The 21,966-nt window shown below is 38.1% G+C and overlaps 2 non-coding genes across 2 annotated transcripts; one reads left to right on the top strand and one right to left on the bottom strand.

The window, feature by feature from the left end:
- The first annotated feature begins 5,542 nt into the window (after positions 1 to 5,542).
- On the top strand, positions 5,543 to 5,614 carry TRNAE-CUC (transfer RNA glutamic acid (anticodon CUC)). The gene has a single exon. It is a non-coding gene; the product is annotated as a tRNA-Glu (tRNA).
- A 15,364-nt stretch (positions 5,615 to 20,978) lies between these two features.
- TRNAE-CUC (transfer RNA glutamic acid (anticodon CUC)) lies at positions 20,979 to 21,050 on the bottom strand. Its single transcript has one exon. It is a non-coding gene; the product is annotated as a tRNA-Glu (tRNA).
- Positions 21,051 to 21,966: the final 916 nt, after the last annotated feature.

Genomic DNA, 21,966 nt, shown 5'->3' with positions numbered 1-21,966 from the left:
TAAACCAAATAATAATACTTATTTAAACTAAATAATAATACTTATTTAAACCAAATAATAATATTTAAACCAAATAATAATACTTATTTAAACCAAATAATAATACAGATCCTCATGTGGCCTGGTGGCGAGACCCGCGTTCGATTCCTTGCACGAGAAGCAACTGATTTTATTAATTGCATTATTTCCTTTGAATAGCCTGGGCTTCATTTGATTTCCATCTTGCTTGCTCGTTTGGCTCAGCGTTGTTTGCACAATTAATTCCGAATTACTGTTCAGACAAAAACAATCTGAAAAAGGCGGTAAAGTGATCGATCGGCATGGAAAGATAAAGTGTTTGTCTGAATGTGTGCATGTGTTTTCTTTACTACGTTAATGTGACTCTGTAAATAAAATATATGCATCAAAGAAGGAACACTTTTGCATTTAGTTTAGATGAAAGAAATGTGGAAACAAAGAATGTACGCGAAAGAGATATTTATGAAACATTTACTATATTTTAGTTACATATTAAAACTAATGTCTCTATCTAAAGTGATATGTATGCATTTATCGAAACAGGCTTATCCATTTGGGAAATAGGAACTAAATGCACACGAAAAAAAAACATAATTTAGAAGAAACGTTGGTAATTCCGACCATGGCAAAATAACCTTAAGGATATAGAAGCTTAGTGAATAATAAACAATAATTGACAGGCTTAGTGAATGATAAGAAATAATTGCAATCCATGGAAAAAAAAAGCCGTAAATGTTGTCCTTAAGATTAAGTTGGATCTGCTGAAGCAATTTCTCTAAAGAGCAAAGTTTAATAGCATCAAAATTTAGCTTAGACACCTCAGGTAAAATTTGAATAACTAGTTATTCTGCCAACCAAACAACCAACCTTTTTACCAACCTTAAGATTTCCTGATTCTAATTACTGTGGCACCAATTTTTTTTTTTTTTTTTTTTTTTTGCGTGTGATTAATAGAGGCTAAATCTGATCCCACAGCTGGGCAGCACATGCTGTTTATTTTCAACATAATTAAAACATTTTAAAAAAATCTCATATCGGCTAGTGGCGAGACCCGCGTTCGATTCCTTGCACGGGAAACAACGGATGTTATAAACTGCATTATTTCCTTGCTTTGAAAAATAACCTTGGCTTCATTTGATTTCCATCTTGCTTGCTCGTTTGGCTCAGCCTTATTTGCATATTTACTTCCGAATTGCTTTTTAAACAAAAGGAATCTGAAACAGGTGGTAAAGCGATCGATTTGCATGGAAACATATAGTGTGCATGTCTGTGAATGTGTATGTATGTCTCGTTACTACGTTCATGTGTGCCTATAGGTATAAAATATGTATTTAAGAAATAAGGCTTTTGTGTTAAGCTTAGCTGAGGGGTGACATTTGTAAACCACTGAAGCACAAAAAAGAGGAATATATGCGAAAATTGATGTATTTTCCCTGCATTAAACACTAAAAAAAAAAAAAAAAAAAAAAAAAAAAAATCAGATATAAGATGTATATGAACCATTAAGTATAATTAAGGCTACATATTAGAAGCTTGTGTCTCTATCTAAATTGATAAGTTTGTAATAATCTAAACCCGCTTATCCATATGATAATTAGAAACTAAATACCCACAAGAAAAGGTTAGAATACAGGATAAACACTGGTAATTCCGACCATAGCGAAATAATGTTAAGGATATAAAAGCTTAATGAATAATAAGAAAAGAATATTTGATGTGCATTTTTTTTTCTTTTTTTCTTTTTTTCTGGGGGGGGTACGTTATAGAGTGCAGGCGTTCAGAAGTAAATGGCATTGTTATTCACAAAAATACCAGGATTAGTAACAAAATCAAGACCAATGGGAGTAGAAGGAAGAGGGTAATGAGATCCCTTTCCCCTAGAAAAAGAAGGAAAAAACATTCCTTCAGACAATAATTTCCTAGCTATTTGGCGTCGGATTGGCTGAGAACCTCGGGCTCTACGAAGCTGGGGGAATATGGTAAATTCTCGCTGATTCTCTCGCCAGCAACCGGCTGTGTTTGATTTATTGTGAATAAAGAGCCAGTTGAGTAGTTCAGGGGGAATGGTGGGGGAGGGGATAGGTGCCACTTGCCTCCTAATTCAAGATTTACAGAATTGTTGATGTAATGTTCACTATTTAGCAATTCATCGTAACTTTTATAAACGTTACAACACAAAAGATGCTAACCCGTTTACAAAGTTGGTAGAGAGGGAGAGACAAGAGGAACGAGAGAATTAAAGAAGTGAATAATGCCGATTTTACAATAGCAACTCTATATCCGCTGAATATGAGCCACTTATCCTAGCCACTAGACCACTCGGGATATACGTAAATAATGACACTGTGCTGCTAAAAAATTAAGCACAGCTTCTTCAAAGCAAGGAAATAATGCAATTTAAAGAATCTGTTGCTTCCCATGCATGGACTCGAACGGCACACTGGATCTGTATCAATAGGTGATTTCATTGTGTTGAACTCAATAACAACATTTGCTGCCCAGCAGTGGTATCAGATTTAGCCTCTAATTAATGCTAATCACAAGCAAAAAAAAAAAAAAAAAAAAAATCGGTGCCACAGTAATAAGAATCATGAAATCTTAGTAAGCTTCTACATGTTTCACGTAATTGTGTCAGACAAACATACATTTGAGTGCGTGCGTGTGAATCAATGTAGCCTGAAATCCAGCTAATGTTTTCGATGCACTAATTACGTCATCGGAATTAGTGCATTTCGAGCACTATAGATTCACGGAAGTATGACAGACTGTGAGCAACAAAGTACAAAGAGGTTGTGTTCATCAAAATGGAAAAAAGAACGACAGACTCCCTCGGGGTGAGTTTTGCCTCTCGTGAGGAAAAATGTCACAGAAGTAGGCCTACGTTAGATTGGATTGAGACAAGGGAACTAAGGGGACAGTGAAACGCTGTTCCGACTGCAGCAAAAAAACATTTAGCTATTCGCAGTATATGATGGATTGTTCCAGCGATTGCCACAGACGCCGTTCTTGTTCTTGTTCTCCTGGAAGATGGAAAAGGAAGTGAGGTAGAGTGCACTGCAGCAGACGATGTGGTTCAATGTGCAGATGAGGCTTAAATGCTGATCTGGTGCGGGAGGAAGTAGAAAGAGTAAATAGCACGGTATTAACACAGTGATACCGTTGTGTCATTTCCCAGTATTCCATTTAGATGTTAAGAGAACGGTAATATCACAAGATTTTAGGAAGAGACAAGGTATTACAGAATTCTATGCTATGTCTAGTATATCCTAGCCTCTAGACAAAAGTAACAAAGTCATATTTTCATTTTGCTGAAGTCTATTCTTTTGAAGGGAGAGAGAGGGGGAGGCAAAGAATAAAAAAGAGCGAATAAATAGGAGAGAGAACGTCGTGGTATTTTGCGTAATCTAACCAAGGTGTGGCACCTGTGGTGACGTCATCAAGACTCCCCGTGCTTCTTCCGAAATTCCGATTGGTTCTGTAGCGGTGGCACTGTAGAGACTGGTCGTAAATGCTGTTCTTAAGATTAACTTGATTCTACTGAAGCAATATCTCTATGCAGTAATCTTTGGCAAAACGAAGTAAAAATTAATGTTACTTTGCTCAACTAAGCAACGTTGTTTTCTGTGGGGCGTACCGCGGGGCCGATGCTGTACCTTCCCACTGTACTTTCGGTAAATTCTTCCGTTATTCAGCAGACATGGAAAGATTTTTTGTCTGCTCTAGCGTTATATCCATACTAATGCTTTGACAACTTGGAAGCAGAGGTCTCTGTCAGGATTTTAGATGTTTAACATGATACATATCTGACAAACTCTCCTTATTTTAGCACACGACATAAAAGGCATAGTAATTCCATGTCACATATTTTATCAAAATGTTTCACAGTTCTCTTCGCAATTACACAAAATAAACTAACTGCCATATAATACATATAATAAGCATACGAGACCCACACAATCTCACAAGGAAACACAGACACGCTCGTAGCTGCACACAGAAACTCTTCCTACTATGTTAAGGTTCCCACTGATTTCACAGTGATGTGTTTTAACGTTATCTGACATTATAAGAAGTTTTTTTTTATGAATAATATTGATCTACATGAAAAATCACTTTGGAAATAGAAACCCAACCATGGTAAGATATAAAACATAATAAAAATTTTGTAAACTGAGTAAATCTGATACCACATTGCGTTCAGACATTATGCCATGATGTGCTAAACATAATATTAACCTGTGGTGAGTAATAGCATCAGGTCCCGCTTGTTAGATGAGGGAGGTGGGGGGTTGCCATAATCTCTTTTCCTAATCGGAAAATTTCTTCCTTTGCTCATTTTATCGTCAAAATGGATGCGTTACATCCTTTAAAGCTAATTTGAGACAACGAACTGCGTATCCAAATGCTTTTTTGTTGCCACATTCCTTCTTCTAAAAATAGGTGAATGAATTTAGAAATCTTCTGAAAGCTACACGCCATTTACGGCATTTACGCGAAAATAACTTGCAAAGCATTATTACTCTTATAAACAGTTTGCCAAACGACTTTTCATTTTAAAGAAATCAATTCAGCGGAAATACAGTTGCTATCGTAAAATTGTCATTCCTCCCTTCTTTATTTCCTCTCGTTGTTCCCTTTCTACCAACTTCGTTAATGGGTTAACTTCTTCTGTTCTAATGTTTATAGAAGTCCCTGATGAATTGCTAAATAGAGAGTATTAAATCAACAATTCAACAAATTTTAACGAAGGAAGTAGGGGTCCCTCCCCCACCCTCCCCCTTACTACTCAATTAGCACTATATTCACAATGAATCAAACACAAGCCAGTTCACCCTCTCCGGCTCACACAGAATGAAAATAGTTTTTGTTTCTATATTCATAACATCAACAGCGTACGACTGAGATAATAATGTCAAAGAAAATATATTTTGTAAGTTTGTGTCAGATGCTTATTATCTATATTACATTCTTGCAATTCTACACCGATTAGAATATAAGTGCGTATTTTCTATAGACAGCTTCAACCGAAATTGAGTTAATGACATTTCCTTTACATTATATATTATATTCAATAATGTAACCCTATGATTCCATTTTCTTTCTCTCTTGCTTTCGCTCTTATCTCTCACAATTCCCTTTCCACTATAAAGGTATTATCGCTGAATGTGTGTATAATATAGCATCAGATTTTTTTTTTTTTTTATGAATAGTCTGCCAAACTGAGTATAAGGGTATTAATAGGTTACTTTTGTGTTAATGGCGGAATGCAGACCTCGAACTTGTCAACTGCAGACTTCTAAATTCTTTCTCCTATTTTTTGAAGAAATATGGCATCAAAAAGATCCTTTGAGGGCGCAGTTTCTTGTCTCTAAATAGTTTTGAAGGATGAAGCACATCTACATTGACGATGAAATGGGCAAAAGGTAAGAATTTTTCCAATAAGGATCAATGGGGGAGAGATTATGGCAACTCCTCTCCCATCTAACAAGTGTGATATGATACCATTGCTAACCTCACTAGCAAATCCAGTGTGGTCCAGTGGCTAGGATACGCGGCTCTCACCCGCGAGACCCGGGTTCGATTCCTGGCACGGGACAGCGCCATATTTTTTACTTTTACTCCTTGTAAGTTGATATTATATTTCTTCTCTTACCGTGGTTGGGTTTTTATTTCCATGTTGCTCACTCATGTAGATCACTATCTTTCGTAGGATAAAATATAAATGTGAAATCAATGGAAGATTAGCATAACTTGGAAAGGGATCTGTGCTTACCTGTGAGGTTGTGTGGGTCTCGTATGCTTTTACTTTATACGTATTGGATGAGTTTGATTTGCGTAAAGGTAAAGGAACTGTGAAACATTTGGATAAAATACGTGACATGGAATTACTGACGATGATGTCGTGTGCCAGAAGTCTGTCAGAAGTTCAGAATCATGTTAAACTTCTTCCTAAAATCATGACAGAGACTAGACCCAACAAAAAATCTTTCCATGTCTGCTGAATAACAGAAGAATTTATTGAAAGTACAATAGGAAGGTACAGCATCGGCCCCGCGGTACGCCCCACGGAAACAACGCTGCTTGGTCGAGCTAAGTAACTTTAATTTTCATATCTCTTTATCAAGACCTTATTCTTTAGCTTAATTGCTTCAGCAATTTACGACATCCGTCTCTACAGTGCCACCGCTACAGAACCAATCGGAATTTCGGGAGAAGCACGGGGAGTCCTGATGACGTCACCAAAGGTGCCACACCTCCCTTGGTTAGACCATCTTACGCAAAATACCACAACGTTCTCTCTCCTATCCATTCGCTTTTTTTCTTTGCCTCCCCTCTCTTTCTCACTTTAACAGAATAGACTTCAGCAGAATGAAAATATGACCTGAAATCTTGATGTAACTTTGGTCAAGAGGCTAGTATATGCCCCCCCCCCTCTCCCCAATAAGTATAGCATAGAATTCTGTAATACCTTCTCTCTTCCTAAAATCTTGTGATATTACCGTTTTTTCTAAACATCTAAACGGAACACTGCCTCTGAGCAGCAACTCGTGTAACCGATATCACTGTGATAATACCGTGTTACTTATTCTTTCTACGTCCTCCCTCCCGCACCAGATCGCTCAGCATTGAAGCCTCGTCTGCGCAGAGAACCACATCGTTTGCTGCAGTGCACTCTTCCTCACTTCCTTTTCCATCTGCCATGAGAACAAGAACAAGAACGGCGCCTGTGGCAATCGCTGGAACAATCCATCATATTCCGCGAAAAGTTAAGTGTTTTTCAGTGTCCCCGCAGTGCACTCCTCTCATACCAGTCCAACGTAGGCCTACCTCTGCGACATTTTTCCTCACGAAATACCATAACGCACCCCGAGGGACACAGTCTTCCTTGCATTTTGTTGCCCACAGTCCGCCATACTTCCGTGGATCTATAGTGCTCCAAATGCACTGTATTACACCGTACTCTTCTCTGGTGACGTATTTAGTGCATAGAAAAATAAAGGCTGGATTTAGGCTACATTCATATATACACACGTACGCATGGATATGTATGTTTACATGACACAATTATGTGAAACGTAGAAGCTTATGAAGTTTTCATGATTCTTATTACTGTGGCAGTTTTTTTTTCTTTCTTTCTTTCTTTCTTTCTTTCTTTCTTTCTTTCTTTTTTTTATTAACATTGATTAGAGGCTAAATCTGATACCACTGCTGAGCAACAAATGTTACTGATGGCGAGACGATTCCTTGCACGGGAAGCAACATACTTTTAAATTGCATTATTTCCTTGAGTGAACAAGCTGTACTTAATTTATTATCAACACAATCAATTTAAGTAAATAAATCTCGCATGGTCTAGTGGCTAGGATACGCGGCTCTCCCTCGCGAGGCCCGGGTTCGATTCCCGGCGCGGGATACGTCATGATTTTATATTATATTTCCTTTATTATCTTGTTTTCATTTCCATTTCTGTCGCTTACTCGTGTAGATCAGTATTATTCGTCGCATAAAATCTAAATAACTTGAAAACAAAACACTGTGGTAGGATTAGCATAGCTCGAGAAAGGTTCTGGATGCAACTGCGAGTGTCTGTGTTTAAACGTGTGGTTCTGTGGGTCTCGTATGTTTTTGCTTCGTGCGTATTATATGGGAGAGTTGGTTTGCTTTGCGCTTTTGTGAAGGGAAATTCTACAGGATGCGTGAAATAGGATTGCTATGACTATTACATTATTAAGTATTATGGTAACAACATTATAGAATTTTAGGATACGTGTTTGAAGCTTTCACACACGCGCGCGCACACACACATATATGTGTATGTGTGTATTGATAGAAAAATAGACATGTAGATAGAGAGAGAGAGACAAAAAAAGACACACATACTTATTTTCGTAAATATAGACATACATAAATATATAATTTATTTATTTATAGAAATGTTTATATTTATATGTATATATGAGGTCCCACTTGTTAGATGAGGGGGGGGGGGATGCTATAATTCCACCATTGATCCTTATCTGAAAATTTATTCCTTCTTTTGCCCATTTCATCGTCAAATTTGATGAGTTACATCCTTCAAAGTTATTCGCTTCCAAATGCTCTTTCTGTTTCCTTTCTCTCTCTCTCTCTCTCTCTCTCTCTCTCTCTCTCTCTCTCTCTCTCTCTCTCTCTCTCTCTCTTTCTCTCTCTCTCTCTCTCTCTCTCTCTCTCTTGGAGAAATACGAAAAAATAGGTCTATAGTTGGGAGATTCGAGGTCTCCAGCCCTCCATTGCCACACAAAACTTGCAAAACATTTTTACCGTTATAAACAATTCGCCAGACTGCTCTGGCTCTTTATTCACAATAAATCAAACATAGATATGGCGAGAGAATCAGCGAGCATTTGCCATATTCCACCAGTTTCGTAATGTCCGAGGTCCTTTACTATATATCTTTTCTTTTCTTTTTTTTTTTAGCAGTGCCTCAGGGCCCATAGTCCGTCATACTTCCGTGTATCTAAAGTGCTCCAAATAATTAATTGGAGGCTAAATATGACACCACTGCTGGACAACACAAACTGCCTTTGTGGTCACCATTTTTAAACCAAATAATGACACAGATCCCATGCGGCCTGGTGGCGAGACCCGCGTTCGATTCCTTGCACGAGAAGCAACAGATTTTAGAAATTGCATTATTTCCTTGCTTTGCATAGCCTGAGCTTCATTTGATTTCCATCTTGCTTGCTCGTTTGGCTCAGCGTTGTTTGCACAATTAATTCCGAATTACTGTTCAGACAAAAACAATCTGAAAAAGGCGGTAAAGTGATCGATCAACATGGAAAGATAAAGTGTTTGTCTGAATGTGTGTATGTGTTTTCTTTACTACGTTAATGTGACTCTAAATATATGCTTTTTAGAAGGAAGACTTCTGCATTTAGCTTAGATGAAAGACGTTTGTGAACCATTGAAGTATGAAAACCAGGAATAGGTTTAGTGAATAATAAGAAATAATTGCACGTTACCATTAATTCTAAGACAATAGGGGTAACCGAAGCAATCATAGAAAAAAATCGATTGGTTTTGCAATCCGTAGAGACGGATGCCGTAAATGCTGCTCTTAAGATAAACTTGGATCTGTTGAAGCAATTTCTCTAAAGAGTAAATTTGAATAGCGTCAAATTTTAGCTTAGTCTTTTTAAGTTATTCTACCAACTAAACAACCCTTTTAACCAAAAGTTTGATTAAAAGACAATATTAATAAATAAATAAATAAATAAATAAATAAATAAAAATAGATGAAAATAAAGATACTTTCCTCGACCAAGCAACGTAGATTCCGTGGCGTGTACCGCGGGGTCGATGCTGTACCTTCCTATTGTACTCCTGGAAAATTCTTCAGCAGGCATGGAAAGATTTTTTGTCGGCTCTAAGGTTGCATCCATACTAATGCTTTGACAACTCGGATGAATAGGTCTGTGTCAGGATTTTGGAAAGATGTTTAACATGACACTCAACTTCTGACATACTTTCCTTATTTTAGCACAGGACATAATAGTCATAGTAATCCCATGTCACGCCTTTTATCAAAAGGTTTCACAGTTATCTTCACATTTACGCAGGTCAGACTTTCTCATCTAATAGATATAAAGTAAATGCATACGAGACCCACACAATTTCACAAGTAAGACTCGCAGTTGCATCCAGAAACTTTCCCAAACTATGCTAATTTTACCATTGATTTCAGTCTTTTGTTTTCGTTATTTATGTTTTATCTTTCGAATGATAGTGAGCTACGTGAGTAAGCAACTTGGAAATAGAAACCCAACCAAGGTAAGATATAAAATAAATTATAAAAATGTTATATTTATGTCCCGTGCCGGGAATTGAACCCGGGACTCGCGGCTGAGAGCCACGTGTCCTATCCACTAGACCACACTGGATTTACTTACATTAGGTTGTGCTTATCATATCATTTAACCTGTGATCAGAAGTGGTATCAGATCCCACGACTTGTTAGATGGGGGGGAGGGGGAGAGGTGCCATAATCTCTCCACCATTGATCCTTATCGGAAAATTTCTTCCTTCGATTGCCCACTTTATCGTCAAATTAGATGTGCTACATCCTTCAAAGCTATTTTCAGACAGCGAACTGCGTTTCATAATGCTCTTTCTCTTAGCATATTTCTTTCCCTCTTCGAGAATTAGCAGAAACAATTTAGAAATCTCCAGTTGAAAAATTCGAGGTCTGGCACCTGACCCCCCTCCCCCCCAACTACTATTTACCATGTTTCCCGTTTCGTAATGCCCGAGGTTCTCAGCCAATCCGATGCCAAATAGCTAAGAAATTATTGTATAAATCTTTTCTTGTGGGTATTTAGTTTCTGATTGTATGGATTAGCGTGTATAGATACATGCACACTTATCAATTTAGATAGAGATACAAGCCTCTAATATATAGCCTAAAATATAGTAATTTCTTACGGTTTTTTTATGTCTTAAGTGTTTGATATAATTGAGATCTAAATATAATGCAGGAATCATACAACAATTTTTGCATATATCCTCGTTTTTGTATTTCATTGACTTGCAAATGTCTACATTAATCTGGTATGAGACAAGCGCACTTCGGGGACAGTGAAACGCTGTTCTGACTGCAGCAAAAAACACTTAACATTTCGCGGAATATGATGGACTGTTCCAGCGATTGTTCTCATGGAAGATGGAAAAGGAAGTGAGGTAGAGTGCACTGCAGCAAACGACGTGGTTCTCTGTGCAGACGAGGCTTAAATGCTGAGCGATCTAGTGGCTGGTGCGGAAGGGAGGACGTAGAAAGAATGAATAACACGGTATTATCACACTCATATCGGTAACCTTTGATGACGTCATCAGGACTCCCCGTGCTTCTCCCGAAATTCCGATTGGTTCTGTAGCGGTGGCACTGTAGAGAAGGATGTCGTAAATACGGCTCTTAAGATTAACTTGAATCTGCTGAAGCAATATCTCTAGAGAGTAGGATTTAATGGCATCAAAATTTAGCTTAGTTTTTTTTTTTTTTTTTTTTTAGCTATTCTGCTAGCCAACCAATCAAAAAAATAATAATAACCAACGCTACCAAAAACAAAAAGGAACATAGAAAAAAAATAAATCCCTTCACACAATTTCTCAGATATGTGGCTGAGAACCTCGGGCATTACGAAACTGGGAGAATATGGGAAAATCTGGCTAATTCTCTCGCCAGCGACCGGCTGTGTTTGATTTTTTATTTTCTATTTTTATTTATCTATTTTTTTTATTATTTTTTTTTTTTAATATAGAGCCAGTTGAGTAGTCGGGGGGGGGGGGAGCACACATGCCTCCTCTGTTACGAATTGTAGAATTATTGATTTAATAATGTCTATTTGGCAATTCATCAATGACTTTTAAGACCGTTAGAACACAATCGATGCTAACCCATTCGCGAAGTTGGTAGAGAGGGAACGACGAGAGGAACCAGACGGAAATAAAGAAGGGAGGAATGGCGATTTCACAATAGCAACTCTGTTTCCGCTGATTGTTTGTAGAGTAGACTGAGTAGTCGTCTGTCAAATTGTTTATAAGGGTAATGATGCTTTTTGTGTTAATGGCGGACTGCAGACCTCGAATGTCCCAACTAGAGACGTAATTTCTTTCTCTTTTTTCTTGAAAAGGGAAAATATATGCCAACGGAAGGAGCACTTGGAAGCGCAGTTTGCTGTCTCAAAATACCTTTGAAGGATGTAGCATATCTAATTTGACGATAAAATGGGCAAACGAAGGAAGAAATTCCCTGATAAGGATCAATGGTGGAGAGATTTTTGCACCTCCCCCCCTCCCACCTCCCATGCAATACGTCGCGGTATCTCATACCTTTTCTGATCACAGGTTAAAACTTATTATAAGCACAACCTCACCTAACATGAATCCAGTGTGGTCTAGTGGTTAGGATACGTGGCTTTCAGCCGAGTCCCGGGTTCGATTCCCGGCACAGGAAACATGTTAAACATTTTACAATATCTTATACCTAACCTTGATTGGGTTTCTTTTTCCAAGTTTCTTATTCATGTAGATCATTCTAATTCAAAGGATAAAACATAAAGAATTCAAAACAAAACACTGAAAGCCGTGGTAAGATTAGCGTAACGGAAAAGTTTCTGGATGCAACTGCGAGTCTGTGCTTACTTGTGAGACTGTGTGGGTCTCGTATGCTTTTACTTTCTACGTATCAGATGAGAGAGTTTCACGCGTAAATGTGAAGAGAATTGTGAAACATGAGAAAATGCGTGACATGGGATTATTATAACTATTATGTCGCGGGTTAAAACAAGGAATGTCTGTCTGAATTTAGGTATTATGTTAAACATCTTTCTAAAATCCTGAAAAATAAACTCTGTTTCCAAGTTGTCAAAGCATTAGTATGGCTGTAACACTAGAGCCGACAAACATTATTTCCATTCACTACAGCTCTCTTGGCTAGGTCACGTTTCACGCTAAATTCTACAACGTTCTCTCTCTCATTCACTCTTTTTTGCCTCCCCCCCCCCCCACCTTTCTCTCTCTCTCTCTTACTCATTGAGTCATTGCCTCTCTCTCTTCCTGCCTATCTTTCTCTCATATATCAATTCCTATATTGGCTAATTTATCCATTCTGTCATCCACTCTTACTTTTATCCACCCACTCTGTTTATTTAATTTCATTCATTTACCCTCCTTCTTTCATTTCAGTCGACTAATATTAACATCAATTTCTATCTGATCCTTACGGACCTGAAACCCTTCCATGGACCCCAAGGTAAGAGCCCCGGTCTAGAGGCTGGCTCCCCCCCCCCTCAGGATTTATGTGATAGCTCCTCTCTCTTCCTAAAATCTTGTGAGATGATCGTTTTATTAACATCTAAATGGAACACTCCCTCTGAGCAACAACGCACGTAACCGATATCACTGTGATAATACCGTGTTATTTATTCTTTCTACGTCCTCCCTCCCGCACCAGATCGCTCAACACTTAAGCCAAATACCAAATTAATCTAGACATCTGCAAGTCAACGAAATACAAAAACGAAGATATATGCGAAAATTCCTGTATAATTCCTGCATTATATTTAAGTCTCAGTTATATCAAACACTAAAGACATGAAAAACGGTAATATATATATATATATATATATATATATATATATATATATATATATATATATATATATATATATATATATATATATATATATTTATTTATTTATTTATATATATATATATACATGGATAGTTAACTATATTCATTTAATAAGTATTTTTGTAAGCTATGGAATGCAGGTGTTAAGAAGTAAATTAATTGTTACTCAAAATTCAGGCAAATAATAAGATTAATAACGAAATCAAGACCAATTGGGGAAGAATAAAGAGGGTAATGAGGTCCCTACCCCCCCCCCCCCATCTAGAAAAAAAATCTTTATACAATAATTCCTTAGCTATTTGGCGTCGGATTGGCTGAGAACCTCGGGCATTACGAAATGGGGAAATATCGTCAATAGTAGTTGGGGGAGTGGGGGTGCAAGGGGCCAGACCTCGAATTTCCCAACTCCAGATTTCTAATTTGATGATAAAATGGGCAAAGGAAGACATTCTCCGATAAGGATCAATGGTGGAGAGATTATGTGCCCCCCCCCCCATCTAATAAGTCATGGCATCTGATACCATTTCTGTTCACAGGTTAAATTTCTATCTTTAGCACAAGCTCTTCCATTAAATAATCCAGTGTGGTCTAGTGGTTAGGATACGTGGCTCTCAGTCGTGAGTCCTGGATTCGATTCCCGGCACGAGATAAAATCCAGACGCTTTTGTATTATTTTTCATAACTTATATATTTTCATATCATATCCAAGTTGCTTACTCATGTACATCAGTATTGCCTGAAGAATAAAATAAAAAATAAAAAAACTACAAAACAAATCACTGTGAAATCAGTGGTAAGATTAGCATAAACATCTTTCTAAAATCCTGACAAAGACCTCTGTTTCCAAGTTGCCAAAGTATTAGTATGGATGCAACACTAGAGCAGACAAAAACCTTTCCATGGCTGTCAAATGAGTCGTGCTACATCCTTCCAAGCTATTTTGAGACAGCGAACTCCGCTTCCAAATGCTCTTTCTGTCGCTATATTTATTTCCCTCTTCCAGAAATAGGAGAAAGAATTTAGGTCTGTAGTTGGGAAATTCGAGGTCTGCAGCCGGCCATTAACAAAAATAAATAAATAAATAAATAAATAAATTACAAAGCATTATTACCCTCACTATAAGTTTGCCAGATGACTATTCATTTTAAAGAAATCAAATGTAATAATCTACACACATTCAGCGGAAACAGAGTTGCTATTGTAATATCGCCATTCCTCCCTTCTTTATTACCGTCTGGTTCCTCTCGTCGTTCCCTCTCTACCAACTTCATGAATGGGTTAACATCGTTGTGTTCTAACGTTTAGAAAAGTCACCGATGAATTCCTAAATAGAGAGTATTACGTAAATAATTTTACAAATTTTAACGGAGGAGGCAGGTGACCCCCCCCCTCCCCCCTGACTACTCATTGGCTCTATATTCACAATAAATCAAACACAGCCGGTTGCTGGCGCCAGAATCATCGAGAATTTACCAAATATATCTGAGAAAGTAGTGAAGGAAGTTTTTGGTAGTGTTGGTTAGTTTGTTTGTCGGTTGATTGTTTAGCAGAGTAACTCAAAAAGGACTAAGCTAATTTTTTATGCTTTTAAACCTTACTCTTTAGAGATAATACTTCTGCGGATACAAGTTAATCTTAAGAGCAGCATTTACGACATCTGTCTCTACAGTGCCACCGCTACAAAATCATTGGGAATTTCGAGAGAAGCACGGGGAGTCTAGATGACGTCACCAAAGTGCCACGCCTCCCTTGGTTAGACCCCCTTACGCAAAATTCCACAACGTTCTGTCTCCTATTCGTTCTTTTTCTTCTTTCGCCTCCCCCCCCCCCTCCCATCAAAAGAATAGACTTCAGCAAAATGAAAATATAACCTGAATTCCTGTTACTTTTCTCATTCCATGTCACGCATTTTATGAATATGCTTCACAATGCGCTTCACATTCGCGCAAATCACACTCTCATTCAATTCTTATAAAGTAAAAGCATACGAGACCCACACAATCCCACAAGTAAGCACAGACACTCGCAGTTGCATCCAGAAACTTTTCCAAACTATGCTAATCTTACCACTGGTTTCAGAGTATTGCTTTAAAGTCATTTATATTTCATCCTTCGAATAAAACTGATTTCCATGAGTAAGCATCTTGGAAAGAAAGACCTAACCAAGGTAAGTTATAAAATAAAATTTTTCCTACATGGGAATTGAACCCGGGACTCAAGGCTGAGAACCACGAGTCCTATCCACTAGACCACACTGGATTTACTTTTAATGGAAGGTTGTGCTTATCATTTAACCTGTGATCAGAAGTGGTATCAGATCCTACGACTTATTAGATGGGGGGGGGGGAGAGGTGCCATAATCTCTCCACCATTGATCCTTATAGGAAAATTTCTTCCTTCGTTTGCCCATTTTAGCGTCAAACTAGATGTGCTACATCCTTCAAAGCTATTTTCAGACAGCGAACTGCGTTTCATAATGCTCTTTCTCTTAGCATATTTCTTTCCCTCTTCGAGAATTAGCAGAAACAATTTAGAAATCTGCAGTTAGGAAATTCGAGGTCTGGCCTCTGGCACCCCCCCCCCCCACACTACTATTTACCATATTCTGTTTCGTAATGCCCGAGGTTCTCAGCCAATCCGATGCCAAATAGCTAAGAAATTATTGTATATTTCTAGGGCGGGGGATAGGGACCTCATTACTCTTTTTATTCCACCCCAACTGGTCTTGATTTTGTTATTAATATTATTTTCATGAAGTTTGGGTAACAATTAATTTACTTCTTAACGCCTGCACTCCATAGCTTACAAAAATAATTGCCCATTAGATTAATATAATTATTATTCATTTATATTTTTTTACCGTTTTTCATGTCTACGGTGTTTTATATAACAGATCTCGTTTTTGTATTTCATTGATTTGTAAATTACATTAATCTGGTATGAGACAAGCGCACTTCGGGGACAGTGAAACGTTCCGACTGCAGCAAAAAACATTTAGCCATTCGCGGAATATGATGGACTGTTCCAGCGATTGCGTTCTTGTTCTTGTTCTCCTGGAAGATGGAAAAGGAAGTGAGGCAGAGTGCACTGCAGCAAACGATGTGGTTCTCTGTGCAGACGAGGCTTCAATGCTGAACGATCTAGTGGCTGGTGCGGAAGGGAGGATGTAGAAAGAATAAATAGCACGGTATTATCACAGTGTTATCGGTAAGATGTTCTATTTTGATGATTAGAAAACGGTAACCTCGCAATATTTTAGGAAGAGAGGAGGTATTACATATTTTTAAATTATGACATGGTGAGGGGGGGGGGGTGACGCCGCGTATGCAAGCCTCTAGACAAAAGTAACATCAGGATTTTAGGTCGTATTTTCTTTTTGCTTGTCTATTCTTTTGAAAGGAGAGGGAATGAAAGAGGCGGGAGGGGACGAGACATAAAAAAAAATATTCGAAAGAATAGAACATTGTGGTGTGTGGCAACTTTAGTGACAGCTTCAAGACTCCCCGTGCTTCTCCCGAAATTCCGATTGGCTCTGTAGCGGTGGCACTGTAGAGACGGATCTCGTAAATGCTGCTCTTAAGATTAACTTGGATCTGCAGAAGTAATTTCTCTAGAGTAAGGTTTGGTAAAAAGAAGTAAAAAGAAAGTTACTTAGCTCAACCAAGCAACGTTGTTTCCGTGGGGCGTACCGCGGGGTCGATGCTGTGCCTCCTACTGTACTTTCGGCAAATTCTTCCGTAGACATGGAAAAGGTTTGTGTCGGCTCTCGTGTCACATCCATGCTAATGCTTTGACAACATGGAAACAAAGGTCTTTCTCAGGAATTTGGAAAGATGTTTAACATGATAATTAACTTCTGAGACTTTCCTTATTTTAACACGCGATATAATAGTCATAGTAAGTCCATATCACGAATTTATCATAATGTCTCCCAATTTTCACATTTACACAAATTAAACTTTAATCTAATACATTTTTTCTTTCCTTCTTTCTTTCATGTTTCATCCTTCGAATGATAATGATGCAAAAGTAAGCAACTTGGAAATAGAAACACAACCAAGGTAAGATATAAGACACAACATAAAAAAGAATTAGAAGTTTCCCGTGCCGGGAATCGAACCCGGGCCTCGCGGGTGAGACCCGCGTATCCTAGCCACTAGACCATACTGGATATGTTGAAGAAGTAAGATTGTGCTTATAAAAACATGAACATGATCAGGAATGGTATCGGATTACATGATTTGTTAGATGGTGTATGTGCGGGGGGGGGGGGTGCCATAATCTCTCCACCATTGATCCTTATCAGAAAAATTCTTTCCTTTTGCCCATTTGATCGTCAAATTAGATGTGCTACATCCTCCAAAGCTATTTCGAAACAGCGAACTGCGCCTCCAAAGGCTCTTTCTGTTGCCAATTTCTTTCCTCGAGAAATAACAGAAAGAATTTACGTCTGCAGTTGAGAAGTTCGAGGTCTGCATCCCGCCATTAATACAAAAATAAGTTTTGGCAGACTTCATTTACAATAAAGCTGATGCTTTAATCTCTTTTGGCAGACTTCATTTACAATAAAGCTGATGCTTTAATCTTCACACATTCAGCGGAAACAGAGTTGCTATTGTAACCTCGCCATTCCTCCCTTCTTTATTTCGGTGTGGTTCCTCTTGTCGTTCCCTTTCTTCCAAGATTTCCATCTTGCTTGCTCGTTTGGCTCAGCGTTGTTTGCACAATTAATTCCGAATTACTGTTCAGACAAAAACAATCTGAAAAAGGCGGTAAAGTGATCGATCGGCATGGAAAGATAAAGTGTTTGTCTGTGAATGTGTTCGTGTGTTCTTTACTACGTTAATGTGACCCTGTAAATATAATATATGCATCAAAGAAGGAACACTTATGCATTTAGCTTAGATGAAAGAAATGTGGAAACAAAGAATATATGCGAAAGAGATATTTATGAAACATTTACTATATTTTAGTTACATATTAAAACTAATGTCTCTATCTAAAGTGATATGTATGCATTTATCGAAACAGGCTTATCCATTTGGGAAATAGGAACTAAATGCACTCGAAAAAAAATCATAATTTAGAAGAAACGGTAATTCCGACCATGGCAAAATAACCTTAAGGATATAGAAGCTTAGTGAATAATAAACAATAATTGACAGGCTTAGTGAATGATAAGAAATAATTGCAATCCATGGAAAAAAAAGCCGTAAATGTTGCCCTTAAGATTAAATTGGATCTGCTGAAGCAATTTCTCTAAAGAGCAAAGTTTAATAGCATCAAAATTTAGCTTAGACACCTCAGGTAAAATTTGAATAACTTTAGTTATTCTGCCAACCAAACAACCAACCTTTTTACCAAAAGTTTAATAAAGCAAATAGATAAGGAAATAGATTATACTAAAAAAATATATAAAAATAAAGTTACTTGGCAACGTTGTTTCCGTGGGGCGTACCGCGGAGCTGATGCTGTTCCTTCCTGTTGTACTTTCGATAAACTTTACCACTATTCAGCAGACATGCTAAGTTTTTTGTCTGCTCTGGTGTTACATCCATGCTAATGCTTTGACAAGGCGGATGAATAGGTCTGTGTCAGGATTTTGGAAAGATGTTTAACATGATACTCAACTTCTGACAGCCTTTCCCTATTTTAGCACAGGACATAATAGTCATAGTAATCCCATGTCACGCCTTTTATCAAAAGGTTTCACAATTATCTTCACATTTATGCAGGTCAGACTTGTAAACAACTTGGAAATAGAAACCCAACCAAGGTAAGATATAAAATAGATTATAAAACAGATTTCCAAATGTCCCGTGCCGGGAATTGAACCCGGGATTCGCGACTGAGAGCCACGTGTCCTATCCATTAGACCACACTGGATTTACTTATATTTGAAGGTTGTACTTATGATATCATTTAACCTGTGATCAGAAGTGATATCAGATCCCACGACTTGTTAGATGGGGGGGAGGGGGAGAGGTGCCATAATCTCTCCACCATTGATCCTTATCGGAAAATTTCTTCCTTCGTTTGCCCATTTTAGCGTCAAATTAGATGTGCTACATCCTTCAAAGCTATTTTCAGACAGCGAACTGCGTTTCATAATGCTCTTTCTCTGAGCATATTTCCTTCCCTCTTCGAGAATTAGCAGAAACAATTTAGAAATCTCCAGTTGAAAAATTCGAGGTCTGGCCCTGGCATCCCCCCCCCCCAACTACTATTTACCATATTCTGTTTCGTAATGCCCGAGGTTCTCAGCCAATCCGATGCCAAATAGCTAAGAAATTATTGCATATTTCTAGGGCGGAGGATAGGGACCTCATTACTCTTTTTATTCCACCCCAATTGGTCTTGATTTTGTTATTAATATTATTTTCGTTTTGGGTAACAATTAATTTACTTCTTAACGCCTGCACTCCATAGCTTACAAAAATAATTGCCCATTAAATTAATATAGTTAATCATCCATTTATATTTTTTACCATTTTTCATGTCTACAGTGTTTTATATAACTGAGATCTAAACATAATAAATCCTCGATTTTTATGTTTTTGTATTTCATTGGTTTGCAAATGTCTACATTAATCTAGTATGAGACAAGCGCACTTCGGGGACAGTGAAACGTTCCGACTGCAGCAAAAAACGTTTAGCCATTCGCGGAATATGATGGACTGTTCCAGCGATTGCGTTCTTGTTCTTGTTCTCATGGAAGATGGAAAAGGAAGTGAGGCAGAGTGCACTGCAGCAAACGATGTGGTTCTCTGTGCAGACGAGGCTTCAATGCTGAACGATCTAGTGGCTGGTGCGGGAGGGAGGACGTAGAAAGAATAAATAGCACGGTATTATCACAGTGTTATCGGTAAGATGTTCTATTTTGATGATTAGAAAACGGTAACCTCGCAACATTTTAGAAAGAGAGGAGGTATTACACATTTTTAAGTTATGACATGGGGGGAGGGGGAGGTGACGCCGCGTATCCAAGCATATTGACAAAAGTAACATCAGGACTTTCGGTCATATTTTCTTTTTGCTTGTCTATTCTTTTGAAAGGAGAGGGAGTGAAAGAGGCGGGAGGGGGCGAGACATAAAAAAATATATTCGAAAGAATAGAACATTGCGGTGTGTGGCAACTTTGGTGACAGCCTCAAGACTCCCCGTGCTTCTCCCGAAATTCCGATTGGCTCTGTAGCGGTGGCACTGTAGAGACGGATCTCGTAAATGCTGCTCTTAAGATTAACTTGGATCTGCAGAAGTAATTTCTCTAGAGTAAGGTTTGGTAAAAAGAAGTAAATAATAAAGTTACTTAGCTCGACCAAGCAACGTTGTTTCCGTGGTGCGTACCGCGGGGTCGATGCTGTGCCTCCTACTGTACTTTCGGCAAATTCTTCCGTAGACATGGAAAAGGTTTGTGTCGGCTCTAGTGTCACATCCATGCTAATGCTTTGACAACATGGAAACAAAGGTCTTTCTCAGGAATTTAGAAAGGTTTAACATGATAATTAACTTCTGAGACTTTCCTTATTCAAGCACACGATATAATATTCGTAGTAAGTCCATATTACGAATTTATCAAAATGTCTCACTATTTTCTTTACATTTACACAAATCAAACTGTAATATAATACATATCAAGTAAAAGCATGCAAGCTGTGCTAATCTCACCACTGATTACATTTTTTTTTTCTTTGTTTCATCCTTCGAATAATAATGGTGCATAAGTAAGCAACTTGGAAATAGAAACACAACCAAGATAAGATATAAGACATAACAAAAGATAATGGATAATTTCCCGTGCCGGGAATCGAACCCGGGCCTCGCGGGTGAGAGCCGCGTATCTTAGCCACTAGACCACACTGGAGTTCTTAAACAGTTAAGATTGTGCATATGAAAACATAAACATGATCAGTAATGGTATCGGATCACATGATTTGTTAGATCGTGTGTGTCACTGGGGGGGGGGGGGTGCCATAATCTCTCCACCATTGATCCTTGTCAGAAAAAAATCCTTTCCTTTTGCCCATTTGATCGTCAAATTAGATGTGCTACATCCTCCAAAGCTATTTCGAAACAGCGAACTGCGCCTCCAAAGGCTCTTTCTGTTGCCAATTTCTTTCCTCGAGAAATACGAGAAAGAATTTACAAGTCTGCAGTTGAGAAATTCGAGGTCTGCATCCCGCCATTAACACAAAAATAACGTTTGGCATATTTCCTTTTCAATAAAACTGATGCTTTAATCTACACACATTCAGCGGAAACAGAGTTGCTATTGTAAAATCGCCATTCCTCCCTTCTTTATTTCGGTGTGGTTCCTCTTGTCGTTCCCTTTCTTCCAACTTCGTTAACGGGTTAGCATCGTTTGTGTTCTAACGTTCATAAAAGTCACACGCACGCATATGAATGTTTGTCTGACACAAGTACGGGAAACATGTAGATCGATATTAAGATTTAAAGATTATAATTACTGCGGCACCACCTTTTTGCATATGATTAGCATCAATCAGAGACTAAATCTGACACCACTGTTGGACAACACAAGCTGCTTTTCTGGTCAACATATTTAAACCAAATAATAATACTTATTTAAACCAAATAATGACACAGATCCCGTGCGGCCTGGTGGCGAGACCCGCGTTCGATTCCTTGCACGAGAAGCAATTGATTTTATAAATTGCATAATTTCCTTGCTTTGAATAGCCTGGGCTTCATTTGATTTCCATCTTGCTTGCTCGTTTGGCTCAGCGTTGTTTGCACAATTAATTCCGAACTACTGTTCA

Source organism: Penaeus vannamei, chromosome 6, assembly GCF_042767895.1.
Source record: "Penaeus vannamei isolate JL-2024 chromosome 6, ASM4276789v1, whole genome shotgun sequence".
In the NCBI taxonomy this organism is placed as follows: Eukaryota; Metazoa; Arthropoda; class Malacostraca; order Decapoda; family Penaeidae; genus Penaeus; species Penaeus vannamei.
Note: the sequence above shows the minus strand (reverse complement) of the source record. Positions and strands in the feature narration are given on the sequence as shown.